The following is an 11443-nucleotide window of genomic DNA, read 5'->3' as shown; positions in this document are numbered from 1 at the left end:
GCCCCTGTGAGTTTCCAAGACTGTTAACTTTTTACGTGAGTAGAAAGCCCCATCTTTCTCCTGTGGAGCAGCTGGTGGCTTTGAACTGATGACCATGTGGTTAGCAGCCTGTGGAAAACTAACACGGAGGGAAATAGAACTAGGATTATATTCCCTGACTTATAACAGAGGGAATCTGGAAAGCTGGTATTCCATGGTAGGAAAGCCACCGCCTTGGTAAATTTGAAATACAGTCCAAGTACATGATCCTGCTTTAAATGTCATTCCCACAGATTCTCCCCTAACAGCTATGCTGCCTTAATGTGAGCGCATGGTTGATTCTGTCTCCCTGCAGGAGCAGACATTCTTGTCATCCCCTCCTGCCTCGGCACCCATCCCCCATCATGCCTTCGTCCAATGCAGGCATTAGGTTTCCTCACCTGTGAGCTCAGGGACTTTACTGTGGTTACCACCCACCTTGTGACGTATGTAACTCTCAAATATGCATGCCTACAAATATCCCAAGACAGTCAAGACTCTCCCTCTCCTCCTCCCTCTCTCTGCACGGACCTGACTTCTGAGATCATGGCCATCCCAGGGGTGAGCATGCTCCTATAAAATGTGTCTGACTCCTTTATGTTATCTTTGCTCCTATCTCTCCTATCTTCTATGACTTTACTATAATCTTTATAGATTATCATTGTACAGTTGTGCCTACAGACCGAGCCCCATGATTGTTAGAGGCTGGATTGCTCTAACAGCACCCCAAGTAAACACATGGGCATGTCAGTTTCTTTCTTGTCACGCTTGGCATTCCTTGGCTTCTCGACAATCATCACGTTGTACCCTTAGTCCCCTGCATGCGTTTCTGTGCCCATGCCAACGAATGCAGAGATCATTGAACAATAATACCAGCACCGCAAGCAACAACATTTCACTGAAGATCATTTTTTAAATGGTGGCAGCAGTACATAGATAGGAAACGATCACAGAGTCAAGCCAGATTCATAAGAGGATGTGGAACAAGAGATAGCATTGTTGCTGTCAGATGGGCCTTGACTGAGAGCAGAGAATACCAGAAAGATGTGTATCTGTGTTTTATCGGCTAGGAAAATGCATTTAAGTTTGTGAATCATAAAGAATTATGGATCGCATTGTGAGGAATAGGAATTCCCAAACATTTTAGTTGTGCTCCTGAGGAACCTAGACATAGGCCGAGAGGCAGCGGTCGGAACAAAGCAAAGGGATACTCTCTCTGAGGTTGAACATCAGGAAAGGTGCGTGTCAGGGCCGTGTCCTTGCACCTTACTCAATCGTGGACTGAGCAAATCCTCTGAGGAACTAGACTCTATGAAGACGAATACATATTGGGTTTGGAGGAAGACTCACAAACAACCTGCAATATACAGATGACACAGCCTGGCTGGTGGAAAGTGGGGATGGCTGGAAGATCAGACTCCACGGCCTTCGGTGTGGACGGCATCTCTGTGTAAAGAAAGACAAAGCCCTCACAGCCTCACAGAGGAGCAGCCACCTGATGAGCGGAGGATCCTGACGTCCTCCAGGGTCTCATTTTACTGTGACGCACAATCAACTCCTGTGAAAATGAATGATTGGGGGGGTGTGCGCGCCCCTGTGTGTGTTGGGGGTGGGAGAGGGCAATGTCGGACCTCCTCTCACATCACAAGGGGGCAGGAAAAGCACCCTCAACATCAATTGCCCCCAAACTGACTCGTTTTAGGGTCAGACATGCCTCTTACTGCTGTGACCCCACCAGTCAGTCCCACGGCACATTCTACTTTACAGCCGGGTTTCCAGGGTTCATTGCAACGATTACACAGAACTCACAGACAATACTTGTGACCAGGGGGGTTATGAAGAATGTTAGCAGGTCGCAAATGCTCAGATACAATTTTTAAAAAAATTATTAGTTGGGATTTAACACAGCTATCATACCATCCCATATTTCAATCATGTCCGTTAGAATTGTACAATTGCTACCACACTCCGTTTCCAAACAATCTCTTCTACAGGCACTCCTTCATCCTCTCCCTTTGACCCCAGCACCTCTACTGGACGCCCCGCCCCCCGTCAGATACAGTGGTTGAAGCAGGGCTGACTGTTAGCTGTGCCCGAAAGCAGGCCTCTCTCTGGTCCTTGGCCTTTCCCCCACAGCACCCCTCGGCTCAGCCCTGCCTGGGCAATGTGACAAAGCTCCTTTACCTGTGCTGGTATAGGCACTCTGCCAGAAGCCTCCGCCTGAGGGCATCCCACTCCACAAGCCAGCCCCCTGCCCAAAGGTGCCCAGCTGTGCGCGGGCTGGGATGGTCCACCCTGTCTTAGGCTTCTCTGGTGCCACAAATGCTGGAGGTTCAGAGCTGGGGGGAGGGGGGAGAGGAGACAGTCTGCTCCTGTAAGGATTTAAAGTCCTGGAATCCCACAGGGCTACTTCTCTGTCCGACATGGTCGCTATGCGTTGGAATCGACTTTGGTTTGTTCTCTATCTTTTTCAATAACCCCTCTCATAGGACCCTGCCTGAAAACCACGATACCTAAACCAAACCAAGCCAACTGCTGTCGAGTCAATTCTGCCTCACAGTGACCTTTGAGGGTGGAAAAGAACTCCCCGGGGCTTCTGGGGCTGTACATCTTTATGGAGCAGAAAGCCTCCTTTTTCTCCCGAGTATTAGGTTCGCCGCAAAGATAAACTGAGGCCAGGCCAGAGAGACGGAAAAGGAGAAGTTTATTTTGCGAGATTCACGGCTCCAGCACGGAGTCAGTGAAGTCACACTGCCAGGGAGGGAGGGGAGAGAGAGAGATGGGAGCCCTGAACTCCTGGGCAAGCTCCTGGGGGGGCAGTGGGGGACCCCTGAGAGGTGGAGCTTATCTGTGGTGGAGAGCTGGTCTGGAGGGTAAACAATAAAGGGAAAGGTAGAAGCTGCAGGTAGGCAAACAAGGAGGAAGGGGGTTGGAGTTGCAGCTGCAGGGACTCTAAGCCAGGGGTCCTCAAACTTTTTAAACGGGCCAGTTCGCTGTCCCTCAGATCCATTGGGGGGCTGGACTATGGTTTTAAAAAAAACTATGAACAAATTCCTATGCACACTGGACATATCTTATTTTGAAGTAAAAAAACAAATGGGACAAAAACACCCGGCGGGCTGGATAAATGTCCTTGGCGGGCAGCATGTGGCCCACGGGCCGTAGTTTTAGGACACCTGCTCTAAGCCCTCTCCATCCATGACATTCTGAGACTTTCCGCCTGAGGCCGAGGAGATGGCTCATTGTTCTGGGGCCCTTTGAAGCTAGCCATCTTAGGCCTCTAAGGGCAGGCAGGCTTTTGCTAATGTCCCTCGACTGGTACCTGACCCAACACTGAGGAGGGGCTGGTGGATTTGAACTGTTGACCTTGCAGTTAGCACCCTAACCTGTAACTCACTACACCACCAGCGTTCTTCAAACCACCAGATGACCCTTAAGGCGGTGCATGCCTCTCAGCTCCTCCTGAACGAACTCCGAGGAGGGGTGTAGGGGACACAAACTGGAGAGGCGTGTTTTAACCCTTGACGCTCAGCAAGGATGCTCATTAGCTCCGAGATACCAACGCCCTGTCCTTCACGGACCTCCCGTGTGCCCTCTTGGTAGTAATAACTTGGTGCTTGTGCTGGGCCTTTCCATTTTCAAAGCACTTTCTTGTCTATCGTCTGGGGCCTCAGAACTGGAAATGGCCATTAAGCTGAGAGCTAATCTAGATACGGACTCTCGACCTTGTTTCCCAGAATCCTCTGGGAGGCGCCGAAGCTGCAGCTCTTCCCTACTTGGAGACTAGTAACAGGATGATACCCAAAACACACTGAAATGGAGCCTTTCCTTCAGTGAATCCCCACCAGGTGCTAGGCTTACAGACCAGACCAATCACTGTATTCTCTCTCTTTAAAATAAAAAAATTCCCCCCTGCTTAAAAATCTTTTTCAGAGGACCATGATGACTTTCTCTGTCTCGTTCCAGGTTTAGTGCATGGGCTTCTGAAGTGTGTATTTAAGTTGTTGTTGACCAACATAACACAGCCGAACGCACGTCACTTCCACCGTCTCTGCAGGTACGATTCTGTGCCATTGGCGACACTCAGGGTGGTCCAAGCACGCTCCGTCTCCTTTTCCAAATCGTTCCTGCCTCCCCCATTAACACCATCGCGGGCCCCTAAGTTCCCTAGCTGACCTCTCAGGGTAATCCCCTCTAGATAGCTTGGCGGCTGTCAGGTCAGCATGAGACTGCTAACTGAAAGGCCACGGGTTCAAACCAACCAGTCCCTCCAAGGGAGAAAGATGAGGCTATCATTGAGATTGACAGCCTTGAAAACCCGACACAGGGCTGCTGAACGTGGGAATAGACTCCATGGCCGTGGGTTGGGGCGCAGGGGACAGGGGTATGTAGTGGTAGATGTTCTTCAAAGGGCCCAATACTCACTCAAAGTCAACATTCGTGACTCGCGAAGCTGATCTACAATTTGATTTAGAGAAAACTTCAGCCCTGGAAGTTATTCCTAAGAAGCAAATGGCAATAAACAAAAAGGGCACGGAAAGTATAATAGATGCCATGGGGGGAGGGGTGGACAAAGCCTAGTTCAGAGGCTGGAAGTGTTCGGGGTACAGTGTTCTTTGGGGAGCCAGGGAAGCCTCTTTATCAGGAATGATTTAGTGAGGCCAAGGAATTATCCAGGGATGTTCTGGAGGTGCCGGGGATGCCAGGCAGAGGAATGGGCGGGCAGGTACAAAGGCCCTGGGTGTGATATGGTTGGTGGACATGAGGAAAGGCCAGGCCAGGGAGACTGGCAGAAGGGAAGAGGTCATATCCCAGTGGTGGGCAGGAGCTAGTAGACCATTGAAGACAAGGGGCTTCAGCAAGTCTATGGGGAAAATGGAATGAAAAGCTAATGGAATTTTCTCACCAACCTTGTGAAGCCACCTGGTATATTAGTGAACGTTCTTTGGGCTGCAAGTAAAAGAGACCAACCCAGACCAGCTGGAATAGCCGCTGTCTGCACACAGGGCCTCCGTTCATCGCCCCCATCCCCATCTGCACGCACTTCGTCTCCCACCAAGAGGTGAGAGCTCGTCACTCCTGGAATCCTGGAGCTGAGGCTGGTCCTCCAACGTGCTGCGCCTTAAAGCAGTGGTTCTCAACCTTCCTCGTGCCATGACCCTTTCAGACAGCTCCTCATGTGGTGGTGACACCCCAACCATAAAATTATGTTCGTTGCTACTTCATCACTGTCATTTTGCTACTGTTATGAATCGTCATGTAAATATCTGATAGGTAGGATGTACTTTCATGGTTACAAATTGAACATAATTAAAGTATAGTGATTCATTACAAAAACAATATGTCATTATAGATTGTGAAATATTTATTTCTAATGACAAATCAATGAAATTTTGTCTCGAAGCATGGTGTAGCATGGGTCATAGTCTTCTCACCGGGTACTTGTATGTGGGCATATCTGCATGTGGGCAGACCCACCTGGAGACGGATAGAGGAGCGGTGTCTCAGTTCCTAAGACCATCAGAAATAAAGTGTTTTCCAATGGTCTTAGGCGACCCCTGTGAAAGGGTTTTTCGACCCCAAAGGGGTCGAGACGCACAGATTGAAAACCACTGTGCCTTAAAGGCAATAAGATGGAAGCACAGAGGGGTGAAGTCATCTGTCTGAGGTCACACAGCTAAGGTTTCCCCCCCGGCCGCCTAGCTCTCAACCGTCAAACCATGCCGCTTATCTCCCGTGCAGTTTGTCCTTTCACGTTACCTTCAGAATAATCCAATGACGTCGGGAAAGGTGAAAAGATCTTAAGGCTAAGAGACTGAGATTCAAATCTGTGTGGGTGTGGCCAAATCACCAGCACAGCTCTGGGGTCCCTGTCCTCATATCAGAAAAGGGAACCTAAAAGACAGAAGTGTTCTAATTTAAGAGATGACACGGTGATCGAAGGAGTTCACGCACGTGACCTTGTTCCATAAGCTGCAGTGTGCCGCAGGGGCACGAGGCTGTTTTTGCTTCCCATCTCCCAGCTGAGAAGGGTCATAAGCCTTGCTCGGTAGCTGGTGGAGAAGCCGCCCTCACCAGCTCTAACCTTCACCCAGGCCCTGCCCCCGTCCCTGTCCCTGTCCCTGCCTCCACCACAGACTTTACCTCCTGTGAAACACCTGCATTTAGGACCTGAAACCAGCTGAAAAGGAGAGCTGAGCGGCTGCTTTGAGGTATCTGGGCCAGATGTGCTGAGGCAGAAGGAAGAAGGTCTGAGGGGTGGGAATGGGGAAGTGGGGGCAGCCTTGGTTGGGCTCACATGATAGTCTGTTAAAAGATGGGTCTGTGTGGGCTTAGGCAGATCACTTAACCTCCCTGATCTTTCCCGCCAACCCAAGGAAGGAAATTGTATTAATCTGGGTTGACTAGAGAAACAAATTCATAGATGTATAAGAAAGAGCTTTATATCAAAGAGCCATTGTGTAGTGAGAAAACATCCCAACCCAGTCCAGGTCAAGTCCATATGTCCGATATTAGCCTATATGTCCAATACCAATCTATAAAATTCAGACTCATGCAATACATGCAGTGACTCCGAATGCAGGGAGATTGCAGGCCAGTGGGTGGAAAGTCTTGTGGATCCAGTGGCTGTGGAAGCCTCTTAGCGCTGGTGTGGGTCTCCACATGGCTCCTCCAGCTCCAGGGCTCTGGCTACCATCAGCATAGCTCCATGTGTGTTGTCAGCAGGAAGAGGAAGCAGGTGTGTCCCGTCTCCAGGGAGGAATACAGGAGTTCCCAGAATCCTCAGGAGAGGGCCATGCCCACACAGAGGCCTCATTGGCTATGATATGATTGACAGGCGAGATCCCACCTCTTCGCCAGTTGACAGAAGATGATGTAACTGCCACCGAAATGGTTCTAATTTAAAAGCTGATGTCAAAGGCCAAAACACATGAAATTACTCTCGACTCTTCAACGCTTCACAGAAGCCCGAGGCGGTTTTTCTTCCCTATTTTCCAGATGAGGAAAACTGAGCCCCGCCCGGTTAGATGGGGAGACTTCGCCTCATGGACTTCGGAGAGACGAGTCCCTGGAGAAGAGCGCCATGCATGGTAGAGGGGCAGCAGAAGCAAAGAAAGCCGTGAGTGAGCTGGATTGGCACGGTGCTTCCGCGATGGGCTCGAGCCTGGGAAGTTGTGAGGATGGCGCGGGAGTGGGCAGTGCTTGTTCTGTCACGCCCAGGGTCGCTATGGGTCAGAACCGACCGGATGGCACGCAACAACCACGACAAGGAGGCAGAAGTGACTCCGTGGCATGGGCTCGCTCAGTGTCACTGCCCATGCGTCCATTTCAACTCGTAAGGGAACCAACCGCCCCTGCGGGTTTCTGCAACTTGTAACTCTTTCGGGCAGTGCAAAGCCTGGTCTTTCTCCTGGGGAGCCACGATGGTTTTGAACTACTGACCTTGTAGTTAACATGACGCCACCAAGGCCCATCAGGAGGTGGGGAACCGTTATTTGAGAATGCCCACTGGAAGTTCTGGGCTTGGTTCAGTTGCTTGGCCCAGAGACGAGGAGGGTCTCGTCACCTTTCTTTCCTCTCCTCTCCCCTGCCCTCTCCGCCCTTCTTCTCTGTACAGAGAGCTGGGCCTGGGGCATCTGGGAGTAGAGTTGTCCAGGAGACAGAGGAAGCCAGGCCTGGCCCATCCAACTTCAGGTAATGACACGTCTTTGCCACGTGTCAATTTTATACTTTGCTCAGAAGGTCTAATAATACCATTTTAAGAAGGTTATACAGAATCTCTTTATGACCTTAGGGTTAGGCAAAGGTTTCTTATACAAAGGAGGAACCATCAAGGGGAGAGCAATGAACCGATTGTACTACGTGAAGAACTTCAAATCACCCCGAGGCATTTTAAAAAAATCTTTTTATTAGGGGTTCATACAACTCTTATCACAATCCATACATATACCAGTTGTGTAAAGCACATTTGCACATTCATTGCCCTCATCATTCTCAAAACATCCGCTCTCTGCCCAAGCCCCTGGCACCAGCTCCTGAAATAACAGCCCACATTTCACCAGAGAGAGGAGGTGGGGGCACAGAGGCAAAGTCACTTGCCCCTGTAAGTAAATTGCTAGTTAGGGTGGAACCTAGACAACCTGGGTTTGCAGTTCATGCTTTCCTGCTTCTCAGCCTGAAGAGTTCAAATGTACCTTTCATGTCACTGCAGCCACATAAGCCTTGTGTGACGTCTTGGAAATAGGAATGTAGCAGCAGGTGACGAAGGGACTGAGCCGCAATTGCAATCCGAGCCGCTGAAGGCTGCGTTCCAGGCTCACCATGTGGGTGCCGATGACTGCAACTCGCCAAGGATGCCCCACCCGCCCACGCCTGGTTACCTTTCAGCCAATCATCACCTAGGTACACAGCGGCTCAAAAACAAACGCCACACCAAACACCTCCAGGAGGTCGATGCCGACTCCCAGGACCCTATAGAACAGGCTGTGCCAGTTCCAAGACTGTAACTCTTTGCAGGATTGGAGAGGTCCCTCTGTCTCCCGCCAAGTGGCTGGTAACACACAGTCCTTGCCCTCCTGGAGCTCAGAATCTATAGAGACGGCATTCCGGGGCTTCAGAGAAGGAAAAGATACTCCTATTTGAGGGGTACGCGCTCTGTGCTATTCCTGGCATAGCATCAACCTGGTGGGGGGAAGGGCACACAGAAGAGGCGGAAGGATGAAGTCTCAAAAGAAAACGAATGAGGAGACGAGCCAGTCAGGGTGCCGGGTAGCAAGGATGAAACATACAACTTTCCTCTAGTTCTTAAATGCTTCCTCCCCCACACTATCATGATCCCAATTCTACCTTACAAATCTGGTTAGACCACAGGAGGTACACTGGTGCAGGTGGGAACTGGAAACACAGGGAATCAAGGGGTAGTTGATCCCTCAGGACCAGTGGTGAGAGTGGCCATATCAGTGGGAGTGGGGGATAGGGGGAGCTGGAGGGAGGATTGGGTAGAGAGGGGGAACTGATTACAAGGATCTACATATAACATCCTCCCTGGGGGACGGAGAAGAGAAAAGTGGGTGAAGGGAGATGTCGGACAGTGTAAGATAAGACAAAATAGTAATTTGTAAATGATCAAGGGTTCATGAGGGAGGGGGTTGCAGGAAGGAAAGGAGAAAATGAGCTAATGCCAGGGACTTAAGTGGAGAGCAAATGTTTTGCAAATGATGACGGTAACAAATGTACATATGTGCTTTACAGAATTGATGAATGTATGGATTGCGATAAGAGTTGTATGAGCCCCCAATAAAACGAATTTTTTAAAGTAAAAAGTAAACAAATGATAGGCGATGCCTATATTTTTAAGCAAACATTTGGAGGGGGTATTAAAGAATAAGGGCAGGGTCAAGTGAGGGGGGCTGGAATGGCCGTTCAGATGACTGACTACCAACTGCCTTGGAATCATGTGTCACACTGGTTTCCAAACGTCTATGGGTGCTGTTACTAATAAAATTCCCTGAAACCTAAGACTCCAGTCCCTCGTCAACTTTTACTCAGCTGATCTTTGAGCGTTAAATGCCAAGCCCTGAGCTAAACCTGGAAAGGCCGTTATAAATAAGCCACCGCCCCGGTCTTCCAGGAGCTTTGAGTCTATTGGGGCAGACAATGAAGGCAGAAATTCCAGCGCCTGATATCCAAGGCCGTGACAAATAAAAAGGACGGGATGGAATGAGGAAGTACGCAGGCTAGCACCAGACAGCCAAGGCGACAGCCGAACTCAACAGCAGTGCAGGCTCCACTGGAGGTAGAGAGGAGGTAGGGTGGGGAGAGGGGTTTAGGCTGAAGGACTTGAGCTTTGTGGCCCCACGCCCAAGTTCCAGAAGGGTAGAGAGTATGAGGTGTGATTGAGACAAACTGTTCCTCACCAGGTGGCCCCAGAGCCCTAGCCTGTCCAGGCGACTTGACCCAATCGTCCATGTTTGTGCATCTTGTATGAGTCTCTCGCCATGCAGTCAGCGAGCAAGAGTGAGGGACCCCACCTGGCTTCCCAGAGGAGGTGGGGAGGTGGGGAAACAGCGTCCTCCACGACTCTTGAATCCCACGACTCTTGAATCCCTCGCCGAATCCAGAACAAGGCTTGGCATACAGAAGTATATTTAGTGCATTTAGCTGCACTAAATATGGAACTAAGAGAAAAATCAGTTCATCGGCTGGCATAATTACTATCTCAGCCTGTGCTAGGCAGAAACGGGAACTGGTGGGGCAGGCAAGTGGAGCCATACCCTGCCAACAGTGCTCTACTGTGCGCAGCATCTCCTGATGACTGCCCTCGAAGATCCTGGCCCAGATGAATGGCAGCTCAGCTCTGATAGCATTGTTACATTGTTACTGAGTTCTGACTGCCCGCCTTGCAGAACAGCCAAAGCCAATGGAAAATTCCCCAAACTGCCCCTACCCCAGACCAGTACCATACAACCCATCCTTTCCCTCCTGGGCAGCTCGACTTCTCTGACCCCAATTCAGGGACCCATGAACCTCGTCGGGGGGCTCTGAAATAAACCTTTAACACTGTTCTATCATTGCCTTCTTCCTTCCTTCCTTCCTTCCTTTCTCTCTCTCTCTCTCTCTCTCTCTCTCTCTCTCTCTCTCTCTCTCTCTCTCTCTCTCTCTCTCTCTCTCTCTCTCTCTTTCTTTCTTTTCTTTCCTTTCCGGTGTCAACCCACATACAACCCACACCCTCTCCACTTTCCCAGGTCCCTCCCCCAAGCTCAAGGCTGTGGGACTTCCACCCACCCACCCACAGCCCGACTGTGTCTTATAAATGCCAAAGAGGTCAGCACAGATTTGTGGGTCAAAGCAGAGGTTTCCAGATCAGAACCATCTAGGCAGAGTTCTCTTAAGAGCTTTATGATCTTGAGCAAGTCACTCAAGCTTGGGCAACCTCCGCTTTCCTCACCTATGAGAATAATTAAAGCTCCTTTGTGCAAATACGGAACCAAACTCGCTAGGGAGCTAATAACAAGGTGTACAAGATTTTTAAAAACGTTCTAAAATTGATTGTGGTAATGATTGTACAGCACTTCTTGATATGATTGAATTGTATGATGTTTGGGCTATGTCCCAATAAAACTTTATTAAATAAAAAACAAACCAAACACTGTCGTGTCTACCCTGACTCAGAGCCCCTAGAATTGTCCCTTTGAGTTGCCTAGACTATAAATCTTTATGGGAGCAGAAAGCCTTATCCTCTCCCAGTAGCCTTGAACTGCTGACCCTGAGGTTAGCAGCCCAACGTGTAACCCACTAGGACTCCTTCACTAGGGTTTGTTGGATGAATGGAACTGGGCTGAGTTGAAAGCAGTAAGTACAGCGTCTATGTAAGGAGATCATCTCATTGTTCGCCATAGAAGATGCGCTTCTTACTTCGCAGCTT

The sequence above is a fragment of the Tenrec ecaudatus genome, chromosome 4, assembly GCF_050624435.1.
Source record: "Tenrec ecaudatus isolate mTenEca1 chromosome 4, mTenEca1.hap1, whole genome shotgun sequence".
Taxonomy (NCBI): Eukaryota; Metazoa; Chordata; class Mammalia; order Afrosoricida; family Tenrecidae; genus Tenrec; species Tenrec ecaudatus.
The sequence above is the reverse complement of the archived record's forward strand: the minus strand, read 5'-3'. Positions refer to the sequence as shown.